The sequence below is a fragment of the Leuresthes tenuis genome, unplaced genomic scaffold (assembly GCF_036924035.1).
Source record: "Leuresthes tenuis unplaced genomic scaffold, fLeuTen1.0.hap1 SCAF_6, whole genome shotgun sequence".
Lineage (NCBI taxonomy): Eukaryota > Metazoa > Chordata > Actinopteri > Atheriniformes > Atherinopsidae > Leuresthes > Leuresthes tenuis.
The window spans coordinates 30917411-30939080 of NW_027325360.1; the positions used below are offsets into that span (position 1 = coordinate 30917411).

Sequence of the window (21670 nt, forward strand, 5' to 3'; positions counted from 1 at the left end):
CGGGAGAGGAGGTGTTCGGCTGCAAGAAGGTGTGAATGTCCACCCATAATTCATGAAAAATGGGTAAAAAAAAAGGTGCGAATGCCTACCAATACATTATCAAAAGCAGGTGTGAATGTCAGATCATAATTTGTAAAAAGCTGATGAGATAGGGTGAGAATGCCCGACTATACACCATCAAATGCGGGAGCGGAGGTGTTCGGCTCTGAGTAGGTGTGAATGTCCGACCATAATTGCTGAAGAATGTGTTAGAAAAGGTAAGAATGCTGGACCATACATCATCAAAAGCGGGAGAGGTGGTGTTCGGCTGCAAAAAGGTGTGACTGTTCGACTAAAGTTTGTAAAAAGTGGGTAAGACAAGGTGCGAATGCCTGACAATGTATGATCAAAAGCGGGAGCGGAGGTGTTCAGCTGCAAGAAGGTCTACATGTCCATCAATAATTGCTAGAAAACATGAAAGAAACTTTTCGAAAATCAAACCGCACATGAGCATAAGTGGGATAGGAGGTGTTCAGCTGCAAGGTGTGAATGTCCACCCATAATTCCTGAAAAATGGGCAAAAAAAAGGTGTGAATGCCCAACCATACATCATCAAAAGCAGGAGCTGAAGTGTTCGGCTACAAGAAGGTGTGAACGTCCAACCAAAATATGTAAAAAGAAGTTAAGAAAAGGTTCGAATATCCAACCAAACATAATCAAAAGCAGGAGCAGAGCTGTTCGACTGCAAGTAGGTGTGAATGTCAGATCATAATTTGCAAAAAGCTGATGAGAAAGGGTGAGAATGCCCGACTATACATCATCAAATGCGGGAGCGGAGTTGTTCGGCTGTGAGTAGGTGTGAATCTCCGACCATAATTGCTGAAAAATGTGTTAGAAAAGGTAAAAATGCCGGTCCATACATCATCAAAGGCGAGAGAGGTTGTGTTCGGCTGCAAGTAGGTGTGAATGTCCAGCCATAATTACTCACAAACGGGTAAGAAAAGGTAGTAGCCAGACCATATATGATCAAAACAGGGAGCGGAGGTGGTTCAGCTGCAAGAAGGTTTGAATGTCAAACTAAAGTTCAAATATATTAACAAGAGTGGCAGGAGAGGTCTTCGGATGAGAGTGGTTGAAAATTTCCAACCATAATGTATAAAATGCGGTGAAAAAAAGGTGTGATAGAACACTAAAAGGTGGAGCGGAAGTGTTCGGCTGCAAGAAGGTGTGAATGTCCGACTATATTTGGTAAAAAGCAGGTGAAGCAAGGTCTGAATGCCCAACCTTACATCATTAAAAGCAAGATCAGAGTTGTTTGGCTGCAAGAAGGCCATAGTTTGCCAAAAGCGGGTAAGGTGCGAATGTCCGACTAAATATCAACAAAATTTGGGGCGGAGGTCTTCGGATGCAAGTGGGTGTGAATATCCCACCATACAAGTATGGTGGAGAGGAAGCTGTGAATAGCCGACCATAGTTTGGAAAAAGCGGGTAAGAAAAGGTTGGAATGCCCGAACATACACCATCAAAAGAGGGAGCGGAGGTGTTCCGCTGTACGAAGGTGTGAATGTCCAACCATACTTGGTAAAAAGCGGGTAAGAAAAGGTTAATATACCCGACTGTACACAATCAATAGCGGGAGCGGATGTGTTCGGCTACAAGAAGGTGTGACAGTCCGACCATGGTTTGTAAAAAGCGGGTAAGAAAAGGTGCGAATGTCCGACAATGTATGATCAAAAGAGAGAGCGGAGGTTTTCGGATACACGAAAGTTTGAATGTCCTACCATAGTTTGTAAATAGCGGGTAAGAAAAGGTTCGAATGCCCGACTATACACCATAAAAAGCGGAGCGGAGGTGTTCCGCTGTAAGACGGTGTGAATGTCCGACCATAGTTGGTAAAAAGCGGGTAAGAAAAGGTTAAAATACCCGACTGTACAAAATCAATAGTGGGAGCGGAGTTGTTCGGCTACAAGGTCTGAAAGTCCGACCATGGTTTGTAAAAAGCAATTAAGAAAAGGTTCGAATATCCAACCAAACATAATCAAAAGCGGGAGCAGAGCTGTTCCACTGCAAGTAGGTGTGAATGTCCAGCCATAATTACTCACAAACGGGGGAAGAAAAGGTAGTATTGCCAGACCATACATGATCAAAACAGGGAGCGGAGGTTCAGCTGCAAGGTGTGAATGTCTGACTATAGTTTGTAAAAAGCGGGTAAGACAAGGTGCGAATGCCCGACAATGTATGATCAAAAGAGAGAGCGGAGGTGTTCGGCTGCAAGGTCTGAATGTCCAACCATAATTTGTAAAAACTGGGTAAGAAAAGGCTCGAAAGCCCGACTATACATCATCAAAAGCGGGAGCGGAGGTGTTCAGCTGCAAGAAGGTGTGAATGTTCGACTAAAGTTTGTAAAAAGCTGTTAAGACAAGGAGCGATGTCCCGACATTGTATGATCAAAAGCGGGAGCGGCGGTGTCCAGCTGTGAGTAGGTGTGAATGTCCGACCATAATTGCTGAAAAATGTGTTAGAAAAGGTAAGAATACTGGACCATACATCATCAAAAGCGGGACAGGAGGTGTTCAGCTGCAAGAAGGTGTGAAAGTCCGACAATGGTTTGTAAAAAGCGGGTAATAAAAGGTTCGAATGCCCGAATATACATCATCAAAAGCGGAAGCGGAGGTGTTCGGATGCAAGAAGGTGTGAACGTCCAACAAAAATATGTAAAAAGAAGTTAAGAAAAGGTTCGAATATCCAACCAAACATAATCAAAAGCGGGAGCAGAGCTGTTCGACTGCAAGTAGGTGTGAATGTCAGATCATAATTTGCAAAAAGCTGATGAGAAAGGGTGAGAATGCCCGACTATACATCATTAAATGCGGGAGCGGAGTTGTTCGGCTGTGAGTAGGTGTGAATCTCCGACCATAATTGCTGAAAAATGTGTTAGAAAAGGTAAAAATGCCGGTCCATACATCATCAAAAGCGAGAGAGGTTGTGTTCGGCTGCAAGTAGGTGTGAATGTCCAGCCATAATTACTCACAAACGGGTAAGAAAAGGTAGTATTGCCAGACCATATATGATCAAAACAGGGAGCGGAGGTGGTTCAGCTGCAAGAAGGTTTTAATGTCAAACTAAAGTTCAAATATATTAACAAAAGCGGGAGGAGAGGTCTTCGGATGAAAGTGGTTGAAAATTTCCAACCATAATGTATAAAATGCGGTGAAAAAAAAGGTGTGATAGAACACTAAAAGGTGGAAGAAGACCATAGTTTGCCAAAAGCGGGTAAGGTGCGAATGTCCGACTAAATATCAACAAAATTTGGGGCGGAGGTTTTCGGATGCAAGTGGGTGTGAATATCCCACCATACAAGTATGGTGGAGAGGAAGCTGTGAATAGCCAACCATAGTTTGGAAAAAGTGGGTAAGAAAAGGTTTGAATGCCCGAACATACACCATCAAAAGAGGGAGCGGAGGTGTTCCGCTGTACGAAGGTGTGAATGTCCGACCATACTTGGTAAAAAGCGGGTAAGAAAAGGTTAAAATACCCGACTGTTCACAATCAATAGCGGGAGCGGATGTGTTCGGCTACAAGAAGGTGTGACAGTCCGGCCATGGTTTGTAAAAAGCGGGTAAGAAAAGGTGCGAATGTCCGACAATGTATGATCAAAAGAGAGAGCGGAGGTTTTCGGATACACGAAGGTTTGAATGTCCTACCATAGTTTGTAAATAGCGGGTAAGAAAAGGTTCGAATGCCCGACTATACACCATAAAAAGCGGGAGCGGAGGTGTTCCGCTGTAAGACGGTGTGAATGTCCGACCATAGTTGGTAAAAAGCGGGTAAGAAAAGTTAAAATACCCGACTGTACACAATCAATAGCGGGAGCGGAGTTGTTCGGCTGCAAGAAGGTGTGAAAGTCCGACCATGGTTTGTAAAAAGCGGGTAAGAAAAGGTTTGAATGCCCGAACATACACCATCAAAAGAGGGAGCGGAGGTGTTCCGCTGTACGAAGGTGTGAATGTCCGACCATACTTGGTAAAAAGCGGGTAAGAAAAGGTTAAAATACCCGACTGTACACAATCAATAGCGGGAGCGGATGTGTTCGGCTACAAGAAGGTGTGACAGTCCGACCATGGTTTGTAAAAAGCGGGTAAGAAAAGGTGCGAATGTCCGACAATGTATGATCAAAAGAGAGAGCGGAGTTTTCGGATACACGAAGGTTTGAATGTCGTACCATAGTTTGTAAATAGCGGGTAAGAAAAGGTTCGAATGCCCGACTATACACCATAAAAAGCGGGAGTGGAGGTGTTCCGCTGTAAGACGGTGTGAATGTCCGACCATAGTTGGTAAAAAGCGGGTAAGAAAAGGTTAAAATACCCGACTGTACACAATCAATAGCGGGAGCGGAGTTGTTCGGCTACAAGAAGGTGTGAAAGTCCGACCATGGTTTGTAAAAAGCAGTTAAGAAAAGGTTTGAATATCCAAACCAAACATAATCAAAAGCGGTAGCAGAGCAGTTCGACTGCAAGTAGGTGTGAATGTCCAGCCATAATTACTCACAAACGGGGGAAGAAAAGGTAGTATAACCAGACCATACATGATCAAAACAGGGAGCGGAGGTGTTCGGCTGCAAGGTCTGAATGTCCAACCATAATTTGTAAAAAGCGGGTAAGAAAAGGCTCGAAAGCCCGACTATACATCATCAAAAGCGGGAGCGGAGGTGTTCAGCTGCAAGAAGGTGTGAATGTTCGACTAAAGTTTGTAAAAAGCTGGTAAGACAAGGAGCGATGTCCCGACATTGTATGATCAAAAGCGGGAGCGGAGGTGTCCAGCTGTGAGTAGGTGTGATTGTCCGACCATAATTGCTGAAAAATGTGTTAGAAAAGGTAAGAATACTGGACCATACATCATCAAAAGCGGGAGAGGTGGTGTTCGGCTGCAAGAAGGTGTGAAAGTCCGACAATGGTTTGTAAAAAGTGGGTAATAAAAGGTTCGAATGCCCGAATATACATCATCAAAAGCGGAAGCGGAGGTGTTCGGATGCAAGAAGGTGTGAACGTCCAACCAAAGTTTGTAAAAAGCAGTGAAAAGCGAGAAAAAGCATTTCGTGAGTTCCGCATGATTTGGGATTTTGCTTATAAAATGCATTACTTCACTCAAACTATGTTAAAACTGATTTGTCCTTCATATTTACCATGTCTAGACATATTTAAACAAAAAAACAACGTTGTACTTTGCAGTAAAAGAAAGAGCAAATCTTAAGTTTCAGGAATCCGAGTATAAGCCTGCTTTCATGAGTTCTGCACGATTTCGGATTTTGCTATAAAATGAATTGCTTTGCTCAAACCAAGTTAAAACTGCTTTGTCCTTCCATATTCATCAATGTCTAGATCGACTTCAACAAAGAAAAACATTGGACTTTGCAGTAGAAGAAGTTGAAATCCATCTACACATTGATAAATATGAAGGACAAAGCAGTTCCCACTTGCCCATAAGAAAATAAGCTTATTCTCGGATTCCTGATCCTTCAGTGTTGCTCTTTCTTCTACTGCAAAATACAATGTTGTTCTTTGTTGAAGTCGATCTAGACATTGATAAATATGAAGGAAAAAGCAGTTTTAACTTGGTTTGAGTGAATGAATTAATTTTATACATAAAATCCGAAATCGTGCAGAACTCATGAAAATAAGCTTATTCTCGGATTCCTAAAACTTTTGATTGGCTCTTTCTTTTACTGCAAAGTACAACGTTGTTTTTTGTTTAAATCTATCGAGACATTGATAAATATGAAGGTAAAAGCCGTTTTAACATAGTTTGAGTGAAGGAATTGATTTTATAGATAAAATCCCAAATCATGCAGAACTCCTCAAAAGGGGCGTATGGCTTAATCACAAGTGTGGTTCTTTCTCATTCGGGGTAGTATGAGGAAGTTTATGCTTGAAATATATGTAGAAATGGGTACATATGAAGGACAAAGCAGTGTTAATTTAGTTTGAGTGAAGGAATTCATTTTATACATAAAATCCCAAATCATGCAGAACGTATGAAAAGAAGCTTATTCTCGGATTCCTGATCCTTCAGTTTTGCTCTTTCTTCTACTGCAAAATACAATGTTGTTCTTTGTTGAAGTCGATCTAGACATTGATAAATATGAAGGAAAAAGCAGTTTTAACTTGGTTTGAGTGAATGAATTCATTTTATACATAAAATCCGAAATCGTGCAGAACTCATGAAAATAAGCTTATTCTCGGATTCCTAAAACTTTTTATGTGCTCTTTCTTTTATTGCAAAGTACAACGTTGTTTTTTTGTTTAAATCTATCGAGACATTGATAAATATGAAGGTAAAAGCCGTTTTAACATAGTTTGAGTGAAGGAATTCATTTTATAGATAAAATCCCAAATCATGCAGAACTCCTCAAAAGGGAGGTATGGCTTAATCACAAGTGTGGCTCTTTCTCATTCAGGGTAATATGAGGAAGTTTATGCTTGAAATATATGTAGAAATGGGTACATATGAAGGACAAAGCAGTGTTAACTTAGTTTGCGTGAAGAAATTCATTTTATACATAAAATCCGAAATCGTGCAGAACTCATGAAAATAAGCTTATTCTCGGATTCCTAAAACTTTTGATTTGCACTTTCTTTTACTGCAAAGTACAACGTTGTTTTTTGTTGAAATCTATCTAGACATTGATAAATACCAGCCAAAACTCTGCTGCCGCTTTTGATAATTTATGGTTGGGCATTCTTACCTTTTCTTACCCGCTTTTTACAAATTATGATCTTACATTCACACCTACTTGCAGTCGAACACCTTCTCACCCACTTATGATCATGTGCGGTTGGGCTTTCGCACCTTTTCTTACCCATTTTTCAGTAATAATAACCTTCTTGCAGCCGAAAACCTCCGCTCCTCTTTTGATCATACATTGTCGGGCATTCACACCTTGTCTTACCCGCTTTTTACAAACTTTAGTCGGACATTCAAACCTTCTTGCAGCTGAACCACCTCCGCTCCCTGTTTTGATCATATATGGTCTGGCAATAGTACCTTTTCTTACCCGTTTGTGAGTAATTATGGCTGGAAATTCACACCTTCTTGCAGCTGAACACCTCCTCTCCTGCTAATGATCATGTATGGTTTGATATTCGAAAATTTTATTTCATGTTTTAAAGCAATTATTAATGGACATTCACACCTACTTGCAGCCGAACACCACCTCTCCCGCTTTTGATGATGTATGGACAGGCATTCTTACCTTTTCTAACACATTTTTCAGCAATTATGGTTGGAGAATCACACCTACTCACAGCCGAACAACTCCGCTACCGCATTTGATGGTGTATAGTCGGGATTTCTCACCCTTTCTCATCAGCTTTTTGCAAATTATGATCTGACATTCACACCTACTTGCAGTCGAACACCTTCTCATCCACTTATGATCATGTGCGGTTGGGCTTTCGCACCTTTTCTTACCCATTTTTCAGTAATAATAACCTTCTTGCAGCCGAAAACCTCCGCTCCTCTTTTGATCATACATTGTCGGGCATTCACACCTTGTCTTACCCGCTTTTTACAAACTTTAGTCGGACATTCAAACCTTCTTGCAGCTGAACCACCTCCGCTCCCTGTTTTGATCATATATGGTCTGGCAATAGTACCTTTTCTTACCCGTTTGTGAGTAATTATGGCTGGAAATTCACACCTTCTTGCAGCTGAACACCTCCTCTCCTGCTAATGATCATGTATGGTTTGATATTCGAAAATTTTATTTCATGTTTTAAAGCAATTATTAATGGACATTCACACCTACTTGCAGCCGAACACCACCTCTCCCGCTTTTGATGATGTATGGACAGGCATTCTTACCTTTTCTAACACATTTTTCAGCAATTATGGTTGGAGAATCACACCTACTCACAGCCGAACAACTCCGCTACCGCATTTGATGGTGTATAGTCGGGATTTCTCACCCTTTCTCATCAGCTTTTTGCAAATTATGATCTGACATTCACACCTACTTGCAGTCGAACACCTTATCATCCGCTTTTGATTATGTTTGGTTAGATATTCGCACCTTTTCTTAACTGCTTTTTTACAAACTTTGGTCGGACGTTCACACCTTCTTGCAGCCGAACACCTACGCTTCCGGTTTTGATAGTGTATATTCGGGCATACGAACCTTTTCTTACCCGCTTTTTACAAACCATGGTCGGACTTTCACACCTTCTCTTAGCCGAACAACTCCGCTCCCTCTTTTGATTGTGTACAGTCGGGTATTTTAACCTTTTCTTACCCGCTTTTTACCAACTATTGTCGGACATTCACACCGTCTTAGAGCGGAACACCTCCTCTCCCGCTTATGATCATGTACGGTTTGATGTTCGAAAATTTACTTTCTTGTTTTAAAGCAATTATTGATGGACATTCAAACCTTCTTTTTGATGGTGTATAGTCGGGCTTTCGAGCCTTTTCTTCCCGGTTTTTACAAACCATGGTCGGACTTTCACACCTTCTTGTAGCCGAACAACTCCGCTCCCGCTATTGATTGTGTACAGTCGGGTATTTTAACCTTTTCTTACCCGCTTTTTACCAACTATGGTCGGACATTCACACCGTCTTACAGCGGAACACCTCTGCTCCCGCTTTTGATGGTGTATAGTCGGGCATTCGAACCTTTTCTTACCCGCTTTTTACAAACTATGGTGGGACATTCAAACCTTCTTATATCCGAAAACCTCCGCTCTCTCTTTTGATCATACATTGTCGGACATTCGCACCTTTTCTTACCCGCTTTTTACAAACCATGGTCGGACTTTCACACCTTCTTGTAGCCGAACACATCCGCTCCCGCTATTGATTGTGTACAGTCGGGTATTTTAACCTTTTCTTACCCGCTTCTTACCAACTATGGTCGGACATTCACACCTTCGTACAGCGGAACACCTCTGCTCCCTCTTTTGATGGTGTATGTTCGGGTATTCAAACCTTTTCTTACCCGCTTTTTCCAAACTATGGTCGGCTATTCACAGCTTCCTCTCCACCATACTTGTATGGTTGGATATTCACACCCACTTGCATCCGAAGACCTCTGCCCCAAATTTTGTTGATATTTAGTATGACATTCGCACCTTACCCGCTTTTGGCAAACTATGGCCTTCTTGCAGCCAAACACCTCTGATCTCGCTTTTGATGATGTAAGGTTGGGCATTCAGACCTTGCTTCACCTGCTTTTCACCAAATATAGTCGGACATTCACACCTTCTTGCAGCCGAACACTTCCGCTCCACCTTTTAGTGTTCTATCACACCTTTTTTTCACCGCATTTTATACATTATGGTCGGAAATTTTCAACCACTCTCATCCGAAGACCTCTCCTCCCGCTTTCGTTAATATATTTGAACTTTAGTCGGACATTCAAACCTTCTTGCAGCTGAACCACCTCCGCTCCCTGTTTTGATCATATATGGTCTGGCAATACTACCTTTTCTTACCCGTTTGTGAGTAATTATGGCTGGACATTCACACCTACTTGCAGCCGAACACAACCTCTCTCACTTTTGATGATGTATGGACCGGCATTTTTACCTTTTCTAACACATTTTTCAGCAATTATGGTCGGAGATTCACACCTACTCACAGCCGAACAACTCCGCTCCCGCATTTGATGATGTATAGTCGGGCATTCTCACCCTTTCTCATCAGCTTTTTGCAAATTATGATCTGACATTCACACCTACTTGCAGTCGAAAAGCTCTGCTCCCGCTTTTGATTATGTATGGTTGGATATTCGAACCTTTTCTTAACTGCTTTTTACATATTTTGGTTGGACGTTCACACCTTCTTGTAGCCGAACACTTCCACTCCTGCTTTTGATGATGTATGGTTGGGCATTCACACTTTTTTTTGCCCATTTTTCAGGAATTATGGGTGGACATTCACACCTTGCAGCTGAACACCTCCTATCCCACTTATGATCATGTGTGGTTTGATTTTCGAAAAGTTTCTTTCATGTTTTCTAGCAATTATTGATGGACATGTAGACCTTCTTGCAGCTGAACACCTCCGCTCCCGCTTTTGATCATACATTGTCAGGCATTCGCACCTTGTCTTACCCACTTTTTACAAACTTTAGTCGAACAGTCACACCTACTTGCAGCCGAACACAACCTCTCTCGCTCAATGATAATGTATGGACCGGCATTCTTACCTTTTCTAACACATTTTTCAGCAATTATGGTCGGAGATTCACACCTACTCACAGCCGAACAACTCCGCTCCCGCATTTGATGGTGTATAGTCGGGCATTCTCACCCTTTCTCATCAGCTTTTTGCAAAATTATGATCTGACATTCACACCTACTTGCAGTCGAAAAGCTCTGCTCCAGCTTTTGATTATGTTTGGTTGGATATTCGAACCTTTTCTTAACTGCTTTTTTCAAACTTTGGTTGGACGTTCACACCTTCTTGTAGCCGAACACATGCACTCCTGCTTTTGATGATGTATGGTTGGGCATTCGCACCTTTTTTTTACCCATTTTTCAGGTATTATGGGTGGACATTCACACCTTCTTGCAGCTGAACACCTCCTCTCCCACTTATGATCATGTGTGGTTTGATTTTCGAAAATTTTCTTTCATGTTTTCTAGCAATTATTGATGGACATTTAGACCTTCTTGCAGCTGAACACCACCTCTCCCGATTTTGATGATGTATGGACCGGCATTTTTACCTTTTCTAACACATTTTTCAGCAATTATGGTTGGAGATTCACACCTACTCACAGCCAAATAACTCCGCTACCGCATTTGATGGTGTATAGTCGGGCATTCTCACCCTTTCTCATCAGCTTTTTGCAAATTATGATCTGACATTCACACCTACTTCCAGTCGAACTGCTCTGCTCCCGCTTTTGATTATGTTTGGTTAGATATTTGAACCTTTTCTTAACTGCTTTTTACAAACTTTGGTCGGACGTTCACAATATCTTGCAGCCGAACACCTCCGCTTCCGCTTTTGATGGTGTATATTCGGGCATACGAACCTTTTCTTACCCGCTTTTTACAAACCAAGGTCGGACTTTCACACCTTCTCTTAGCTGAACAACTCCGCTCCCTCTTTTGATTGTGTACAGTCGGGTAATTTAACCTTTTATTACCCGCTTTTTACCATCTATGGTCGGACATTCACACCGTCTTACAGCGGAACACCTCCGCTCCCTCTTTTGATGATGTATGGTTAGGCATTCGCACCTTTTCTTACCCATTTTTCAGTAATTATGGGTAGACATTCACACCTTCTTGCAGCTGAACACCTCCTCTCCCGCTTATGATCATGTGCAGTTTGATATTCGAAAATTTTCTTTCATGTTTTCTAGCAATTATTGATGGACATTCAGACCGTCTTGCAGCTGAACACCTCCGCTCCCACTTTTGATGGTGTATAGTCGGGCTTTCGAGCCTTTTCCTCCCCGGTTTTTACAAATTATGGTTGGACATTCAGACCTTCTTGCAGCCGAAAACCTCCACTCCCTCTTTTGATCATACATTGTCGGACATTCGCACCTTTTCTTACCCGCTTTTTACAAACCATGGTCGGACTTTCACACCTTTTAGTAGCCGAACTAATCCGCTCCCGCTATTGATTGTGTACAGTCGGGTATTTTAACCTTTTCTTACCCGCTTTTTACCAACTATGGTTGGACATTCACACCTTCTTACAGCAGAACACCTCCGCTCCCTGTTTTGATTATGTAAGGTTTGACATTCGCACCTTCTCTCACTCGCCTTTTACTATGGTCGGCCATTCACAGCTTCCTCTCCACCATACTTGTATGGTGGGATATTCACACCCACCTGCATCCGAAGACCTCCGCCCCCACTTTTGTTGATATTTAGTCGGTCATTCGCACCTTACCCGCTTTTGGCAAACTATGGCCTTCTTGCAGCCAAACACCTCTGATCTCGCTTTTGATGATGTAAGGTTGGGCATTCAGACCTTGCTTCACCTGCTTTTCACCAAATATAGTCGGACATTCACACCTTCTTGCAGCCGAACACTTCCGCTCCACCTTTTAGTGTTCTATCACACCTTTTTTTCACCGCATTTTATACATTATGGTTGGAAATTTTCAACCACTCTCATCCGAAGACCTCTCCCCCCGCTTTTGTTAATATATTTGAACTTTAGTCGGACATTCAAACCTTCTTGCAGCTGAACCACCTCTGCTCCCTGTTTTGATCATATATGGTCTGGCAATACTACCTTTTCTTACCCGTTTGTGAGTAATTATGGCTGGACATTCACACCTACTTGCAGCCGAACACAACCTCTCTCGCTTTTGATGATGTATGGACCGGCATTCTTACCTTTTCTAACACATTTTTCAGCAATTATGGTCGGAGATTCACACCTACTCAAAGCCGAACAACTCCGCTCCCGCATTTGATGGTGTATAGTCGGGCATTCTCACCCTTTCTCATCAGCTTTTTCCAAATTATGATCTGACATTCACCCCTATTTGCAGTCGAACAGCTCTGCTCCCGCTTTTGATTATGTATGGTTGGATATTCGAACCTTTTCTTATCTGCTTTTTACAAACTTTGGTTGGACGTTCACACCTTCTTGTAGCCGAACACATGCACTCCTGCTTTTGATGATGTATGGTTGGGCATTGGCACCTTTTTTTTACCCATTTTCCAGGTATTATGGGTGGACATTCACACCTTCTTGCAGCTGAACACCTCCTCTCCCACTTATGATCATGTGTGGTTTGATTTTCGAAAATTTTCTTTCATGTTTTCTAGCAATTATTGATGGACATTTAGACCTTCTTGCAGCTGAACACCACCTCTCCCGATTTTGATTATGTATGGACCGGCATTTTTACCTTTTCTAACACATTTTTCAGCAATTATGGTTGGAGATTCACACCTACTCACAGCCGAACAACTCCGCTACCGCATTTGATGGTGTATAGTCGGGCATTCTCACTCTTTCTCATCAGCTTTTTGCAAATTATGATCTGACATCCACACCTACTTGCAGTCGAACAGCTCTGCTCCCGCTTTTGATTATGTATGGTTGGATATTCGAACCTTTTCTTAACTGCTTTTTACAAACTTTGGTTGGACGTTCACACCTTCTTGTAGCCGAACACATGCACTCCTGCTTTTGATGATGTATGGTTGGGCATTCGCACCTTTTTTTTACCCATTTTTCAGGTATTATGGGTGGACATTCACACCTTCTTGCAGCTGAACACCTCCTCTCCCACTTATGATCATGTGTGGTTTGATTTTCGAAAATTTTCTTTCATGTTTTCTAGCAATTATTGATGGACATTTAGACCTTCTTGCAGCTGAACACCACCTCTCCCGATTTTGATGATGTATGGACTGGCATTTTTACCTTTTCTAACACATTTTTCAGCAATTATGGTTGGAGATTCACACCTACTCACAGCCGAACAACTCCGCTACCGCATTTGATGGTGTATAGTCGGGCATTCTCACCCTTTCTCATCAGCTTTTTGCAAATTATGATCTGACATTCACACCTACTTCCAGTCGAACAGCTCTGCTCCCGCTTTTGATTATGTTTGGTTAGATATTCAAACCTTTTCTTAACTGCTTTTTACAAACTTTGGTCGGACGTTCACAATATCTTGCAGCCGAACACCTCCGCTTCCGCTCTTGATGGTGTATATTCGGGCATTCGCACCTTTTCTTACCCACTTTTTACAAACCATGGTCGGACTTTCACACCTTTTAGTAGCCGAACAACTCCGCTCCCGCTATTGATTGTGTACAGTCGGGTATTTTAACCTTTTCTTACCCGCTTTTTACCAACTATGGTTGGACATTCACACCTTCTTACAGCAGAACACCTCCGCTCCCTGTTTTGATTATGTATGGTTTGACATTCGCACCTTCTCTCACCCGCCTTTTACTATGGTCGGCCATTCACAGCTTCCTCTCCACCATACTTGTATGGTGGGATATTCACACCCACTTCCATCCGAAGACCTCCGCCCCCACTTTTGTTGATATTTAGTCGGTCATTCGCACCTTACCCGCTTTTGGCAAACTATGGCCTTCTTGCAGCCGAACACCTCTGATCTCGCTTTTGATGATGTAAGGTTGGGCATTCAGACCTTGCTTCACCTGCTTTTCACCAAATATAGTCGGACATTCACACCTTCTTGCAGCCAAACGCTTCCGCTTTTAGTGTTCTATGAGGCATTCACATATTTTTTTTCACCGTATTTTATAGATTATGGTTGGAAATTCTCACCCACTCTCATCCGAAGACCTCTCCTCCCGCTTTTGTTAATATATAGTCGGGCATTCGAACCTTTTCTTACCCGCTTTTTACAAATTATGGTCGAACATTCACTCCTACTTGCAGCTGAATACTTCCGCTCCACCTTTTAGGTATGTATGGTTGGCATTTGCACCTCTTTTTATACTGATTGCTGAAGATTAAGTTGTTCTTTCTCAAACTACAAATTTTTTTTAATTGTTGAAACTTGATTTGAAGTGGATAAATAAGGAGGACAAACAGTTTTAAGTCAGGCTGATAGAAGGAATTAATTTTATAGCAAAATCTGTATTTCGTCATATGTCGAGAGATGCTTATTGCTGAAGAAGTTCTTTCTCATTCTACAAAGTACAACGTTGTTTATCGTTGAAACTTGATTAGACATGAATAAATATGAAGGACAAAGCAGTCTTAACTTGGTTTGAGTTAATGAATTCGTTTTATAGGAGAATCCGAATTCGTGCATAACTCATAAAATAGAGCTTATTTTCGGATTCCTGAAGAATGAGTCTGGTTCTTTCTCATAATACAAAGTTTGTTGTTTATTGTTGAAACTTCATCAGAAGTGAAGAAATAAATGAATGCCTATCAATAAATGTGGGATCTAAACTCTAGTGCTTCCTCTAAAATAATTTCCTTTCTCAATTTAGAAATGTGTGTGTGTAAGTCACAACACCCGTGACACCAAAACGGCTTTCTTTTCTCTACACTCTGCACTATGAGCACACACACCAAATCAGAAAGGCTTTTTTCTCTCTTTTCTACATTATGGACTGTGGGGACACAAAACCGCTCTCTCTCTTTTTTTTTTTTATCGTGTGCCAGGGCGTTGTCTCACGTATTAGATTATGCTTAAGATACGAATGGGTTTATCAGTCACATCAGAATCCATACTGATCCTCCCGTAATAAAATGGTCGGATCTTATCAAACACACTTTGTTTCTTGTGACAATCAAGTCAGCGAAACAGCGTATACACGTCAAGACACTGAATCAAGTTTGCCACAAGAACTCATAAGTTTGGCAGTATTGCTCTGCCGTCAGCAATCATACACCCATTTTATTTTCGTGAGACATGTGCAAGCACCTGTTCATCTACTGTTCTATCACTATGAATTAGTGATCTATTATCAATAAGGATACTTCTACAACTACTATCAAAGTATGTCCAGACTTCTTATGTTGTCAGTTGCTATATATGAATAAGTGGGTAGCTACTGACAAGCATTAAGCATGTCACACAGCCCAAACATATAACATTTCAGGACACACCACACAGTTAACAACCACAGTGAAGCGTGTCAAAGCCCAAACATGTAACATTCAACAGGACACTTACACAACACATTCAAATCAAACAGGCAGACAACATACAAGAACATATACCCCAGCCGGCATTGCTCCCTGCCTATTTTCGTACAGCACACTATGTGTGCGCACACCTTTATTCACAAACTCTTCAACTTATACTCTTTTACCGAAGCTGCTACAACTCGATTGGCCGAATACCCTTTGATCCTATTTCGGTGAATTTGACATCTGCCTTACATATAACAGATTAGCGGTTTAGCAGTTTTAATTTAATTTGAGTGAAGGAATTCATTTTATAGCAAAATCCGAAATCGTGAAGAACTCATGAAAGTAAGCTTATTCTCGGATTCCTGAAACTTTAGATTTGCTCTTTCTTTTACTGCAAAGTACAACGTTGTTTTTTTTGTTTAAATCTTTCTAGACATGGTAAATATTAAGGACAAAGCAGTTTTCACATAGTTTGAGTGAAGGAATTCATTTTATAGATAAAATCCCAAGAGTCTGCTGAGAAAAGAGAGTGAATGCGAAGTAGACTTTAACACGGCTATGGGAGTGAGCCGAGTGTGGGCTAACCGGCAAGCGTCTCAACCAAGCAAAGCTCACCATGGGGAAGGTGGCTATACCAACTAGCCTGATGCCCTGCTCCCGCAGTGACGGATAATCGTACTCTGGTTTCTCTTCATAACATACAAGTCTTTCGCCTTTTACTAAAGACTTCCGTGGAGAGCAGCACTAATGAGTTGTTTCTATTATTGGCAGGCTTTACCTTTGCGGGTGAAGCCCTTTCTGTCTGTGCAAAAGAAATCTTGCTACTTTGCAGAGTGACTTCTCTGAGTAGAGTCGCCTTACTTGTTGCGACTGTGCCGATGTTCGAAGCTGGAGTGCAAAGTTGTTGCTTGAATGGTGCTTGCTGGAGCATGCGGGAGTGCAAAGTTATACCATTTAAAAGGGCTGAAGAGTGCTCAGTGCAGCGGGTGGGCGGAGGTGCAACGTGACACTCTGGCCACCTATGGCCATAAAAAGAACACTGCTACAAGTGCGCATTGTGCCAGCAAGGGCCCTCGGACCTGAAACAGTGGACAGTTATCGCTTCTCGGCCTTTTGGCTAAGATCAAGTGTAGTATCTGTTCTTATCAGTTTAATATGTCCTCTATACGAGGACAACATATTAAATGGATTTTTAAGAATAGGAGTTGAAAAAGAAGCTTGCTCCGTTCACTCCAAGCCTCGACCCGGTACTGCAGTGCCGCTGGGAACGGTGCGCTCTCCTCTGCTCTTGTGAAAAAGCAAACAGCGGTGCAGGATGGAAGTTTCAGGGAGCCCAAGATGAAACTTTCTTTTAATCTGCTGAGAAAAGAGAGTGAATGCGAAGTGGACTTTAACACGGCTCTGGGAGCGAGCCGAGTGCGGGCTAACCGGGAGAATTGCTTGAAAGAAACGCGACACCGAATGAGTGGTCAGAACAAAGCCTCAATACGGTGTTCCCGTGGTGTTTGTGGCTGCCTTGTCTTTTGCACAGAGTAAAAGACAAGGCAGCCATCGAATAGATTGTTTCTACTTGGTCAGCCGAGGAGCAGGGGGGGGGGGGGGGGGGGGGGCAAGCGTCTCAACCAAGCAAAGCTCACCAAGTAGGAACAATCGGGCCCTTTTCGATGGCTGCAACACCTGAAAGAGATATTGATGCGAGACCCGATCAAATGCTTTTTCAAAGTCTAAATTTAAGATGACAAGCCGGGTGTTTCTGTCTCTAGCGTAATCAATGATGTCTCGAATCAGTACGAGGCTGTCGGTGAGTTGTCTCCCTGAGATGGCACAAGTTTGGTCTGGGTGAATTACCTCCTCTAAAACAGAGGACATCCGTGTCGCTAAAACCTTGCTAAAAAGTTTACAGTCAAAGTTTAAAAGTGTGATGGGCCTCCAATTCTTTAGGTCAGTCTTATCATTTTTTTTATAAAGTAGAGTCACTATTCCCACTCTAAAACTGTCAGGCAGTCGGTCGAGTTTTTCAAAATCTTTAAAAACATCTAAAATGTCTGATGATAAAAGGTCCCAATAGGTCAGATAGAATTCTGCAGGAAGCCCGTCTAAACCCGGAGCTCGACTTCTCTTAAAACCTGTTAGGCATTTTTTTAACTCTAAAGCAGTAAAATTCTGTGTCAAGTGTGCATTCTCTTTTACGGTTTTGTCAACGAATTTTAAGATTTCTGCCGATGTTTCCAAGTGCACTGGTTTCTCTTTGTACATGTTACTATAAAAGGTATGTACAGTTTCAATCATCTCTTGTGTGGATTTTGTTAAAAACCCATCTTCTCTTTTTAGATTTTGAATACACTCCTTTTTATTTATAACTTTCTTTATTTTTCACCTTCCTCAATTTCCTGCTCCCTGCTTCTTACAAAAATTCCTTTACTCTTTATTTCTGCTGAAACTGACATTTCCTTTTTGACATCTTTGATTTCTTCTTTAAAGTCTATGCCACACTGATTTAGTTTAAAGTAGCGCTGTAAGCGTTTATGTAGTCCCATCATACATCTATTCTCTTTCCTTTTTTTACGTTTACCTTGCTGTTTAAAAAAAGTCTGGGTCGTTTCCTTCACCATTTCCCACCATTGTGCATGTGTTTCGTAGAGGTCTTGAAGGGTCTGCCACTCTTTATAACATTCCCTGTACTGACTGACTATGATTTCATCCTCCAACAGGGAACAGTTGAGTTTCCACAGACCACTTCCTACCGTCACACCAGAAGGGGGTGAAAGGGTGCAGGAGAGCATAAGGTGGTCTGAAAAGAAAACAGGGGTTAATCTAACATCAGTGGGTGGGCAATCTCTAGTAAAGAAATAATCAATGCGAGAGGCTCTGGTGCCATCATGACTAAACCAGGTGAAGCCCTCCTCTCTGGGATGCATGGTTTTAAAACAGTCAGTAAGCTTAAAATCCCTGCATATGCCCTGAAGTAAAATCGAAGTCTTATCCACTTTAAAATCTACCCCTGCTCTTTTTCTGTCTTTCCTGCTCAAGATACAGTTAAAATCCCCTCCTACAACTAAAGGTACTTGCCCTAGCATGTAAAGCTGTATATCTTCTAAAAGGTCATACCTTTCATTTTTTCCATTGAAACCATAAATATTTAAGAGGTTAAAGTCTTGCCCCATAAAATTCAAGTGTGCTAAAAGTGCCCGTCCGTCTCTCACCACTGTGCTACCTTTCACCATAACATGCGGATTTTTAATTAGAATGGCCACACCATCATTTTTATTTTGATTTGAGCCACTCCATATCGATAAATGGGGCCACATTTCCTCCCATTGTCTATGGTTTTTTAAAAAAGGTAGTCCACATTCTTGTATTAAAAACACATCTGATTTTATGGAGTCTAAGAAGGATAAAATACTCTGGGCTCTTGTCTTTGATTTCACACTTCTCACATTTAGTGTTGAGAAGGTGAGAACCATTAAAAGCATAAAGGAAAGTAGGTATGTCATTTTCGTTTTTCTAAGTTATCAAAACAAATTACACACAGGTTATTTCTTGGGAAACTAGCTCTTCCTTCATTTCTTTAGGTGAAAAGTGAGTAGGGTGATCTATATTTCCTTTTCGGACTCTCGGTGTTGGCCTCTGACGCAATGTTGCATTTAACTTTGAGTCCCTGGGGGTTGATTGCAGAGCTGAAGTTAAAAAGGAGACCTCATTTGGTGAGTCGGAGGGGAAGACTCTAGGTTCTTCCACTGAAGAACTGTCTGAAAGGGACCTAACCCTTCCCCTCTTCTCTGATACAACTGGGGAATCAGAGGCTCAGATGCCGTCCTCTTTGGCTGTTGACCTTCGGGGAGGTGAGTATCTTCACTAGACTCACCTGTCTGCTCTTCCTCCTCATTTAGCGTAGCTCCACCCTCTGCCTGTGAATTCTCACAGACTTCAACACTGAGTGGTGAGGCCTCTACAGACCCCTCCCCTTTTTGCTCCTCACTTCCAATCCAAGCTTTTGGCGGGAAGTTTGAATTTATTGGGTCAACCTCTTCACTTTGTTCACCAACTGCCACCTTTGGTCCTTCTCTTTGTTGGCTTGACTGTGGCTTTACCGTCTTTAATTTGTTGGCAAAAGATTTAGGGCAATCTCTGAAGAGGTGATTTAATTCTCCACAGAGATTACATTTCCTGCCATTTGGACACTCTCCAAAAGTTTGCCCAATTTCTCTGCTCTTCCCACATAACACCTTGGTACAAGCCTCAACCAGGTGCCCATGCTCACCACACTTGCGGCAGAACTTGGGCTGCCCCTGGTAGTGGATGTAACCTCGGTTTTCAAGGTGGCCAGAGTGTCGCCCACCCGCTGCACTGAGCACTGAGCACTTCAGCCCTTTTAAATGGTATAACTTTGCACTCCCGCACGCTCCAGCAAGCACCATTCAAGCAACAACTTTGCACTCCAGCTTCGAACATCGGCACAGTCGCAACAAGTAAGGCGACTCTACTCAGAGAAGTCACTCTGCACAGTAAGAAGATTTCTTTTGCACAGACAGAAAGGGCTTCACCCGCAAAGGTAAAGCCTGCCAAAAATAGAAACAACTCATTAGTGCTGCTCTCCACAGAAATCTTTAGTAAAAGGCGAAAGACTTGTACGTTATGAAGAGAAACCAGAGTACGATTATCCGTCACTGCGGGAGCAGGGCATCAGGCTAGTTGGCATAGCCACCTTCCCCATGGTGAGCTTTGCTTGGTTGAGACGCTTGCTCCCCCCCCCCCTTGCTCCTCGGCTGACCAACTAGGAACAATCGGGCCCTATTCGATGGCTGCCTTGTCTTTTACTCTGTGCAAAAGACAAGGCAGCAACAAAAACACCACGAGAATCCCGTATTGAGGCTTTGTTCTGATCGCTCATTCGGTGTCGCGTTTCTTTCAAGCAATTCTCCCGGTTAGCCCACACTCGGCTCGCTCCCATAGCCGTGTTAAAGTCTACTTCGCATTCACTCTCTTTTCTCAGCAGACTCTTGGGATTTTATCTATAAAATGAATTCCTTCACTCAAACTATGTGAAAACTGCTTTGTCCTTAATATTTACCATGTCTAGAAAGATTTAAACAAAAAAAACAACGTTGTACTTTGCAGTAAAAGAAAGAGCAAATCTAAAGTTTCAGGAATCCGAGAATAAGCTTACTTTCATGAGTTCTTCACGATTTCGGATTTTGCTATAAAATGAATTCCTTCACTCAAACTAAATTAAAACTGCTAAACCGCTAATCTGTTATATGTAAGGCAGATGTCAAATTCACCGAAATAGGATTAAAGGGTATTCGGCCAATCGAGCTGTAGCAGCTTCGGTAAAAGAGTATAAGTTGAAGAGTTTGTGAATAAAGGTGTGCGCACACATAGTGTGCTGTACGAAAATAGGCAGGGAGCAATGCCGGCTGGGGTATATGTTCTTGTATGTTGTCTGACTGTTTGATTTGAATGTGTTGTGTAAGTGTCCTGTTGAATGTTACATGTTTGGGCTTTGACACGCTTCACTGTGGTTGTTAACTGTGTGGTGTGTCCTGAAATGTTATATGTTTGGGCTGTGTGACATGCTTAATGCTTGTCAGTAGCTACCCACTTATTCATATATAGCAACTGACAACATAAGAAGTCTGGACATACTTTGATAGTAGTTGTAGAAGTATCCTTATTGATAATAGATCACTAATTCATAGTGATAGAACAGTAGATGAACAGGTGCTTGCACATGTCTCACGAAAATAAAATGGGTGTATGATTGCTGACGGCAGAGCAATACTGCCAAACTTATGAGTTCTTGTGGCAAACTTGATTCAGTGTCTTGACGTGTATACGCTGTTTCGCTGACTTGATTGTCACAAGAAACAAAGTGTGTTTGATAAGATCCGACCATTTTATTACGGGAGGATCAGTATGTATGGATTCTGATGTGACTGATAAACCCATTCGTATCTTAAGCATAATCTAATACGTGAGACAACGCCCTGGCACACGATAAAAAAAAAAAAGAGAGAGAGCGGTTTTGTGTCCCCACAGTCCATAATGTAGAAAAGAGAGAAAAAAGCCTTTCTGATTT

General features: G+C 42.0%; 3 non-coding genes across 3 annotated transcripts; 2 read left to right on the plus strand and 1 right to left on the minus strand.

The window, feature by feature from the left end:
- Positions 1–16266: 16266 nt before the first annotated feature.
- LOC140310564 (U5 spliceosomal RNA) lies at positions 16267–16380 on the plus strand. Its single transcript, XR_011916621.1, has one exon. It is a non-coding gene; the product is annotated as a U5 spliceosomal RNA (small nuclear RNA).
- Positions 16381–16688: 308 nt separating this feature from the next.
- Positions 16689–16872, plus strand: LOC140310423 (U2 spliceosomal RNA). The gene has a single exon (XR_011916496.1). It is a non-coding gene; the product is annotated as a U2 spliceosomal RNA (small nuclear RNA).
- Positions 16873–20132: 3260 nt separating this feature from the next.
- Positions 20133–20246, minus strand: LOC140310647 (U5 spliceosomal RNA). Its single transcript, XR_011916698.1, has one exon. It is a non-coding gene; the product is annotated as a U5 spliceosomal RNA (small nuclear RNA).
- Positions 20247–21670: the final 1424 nt, after the last annotated feature.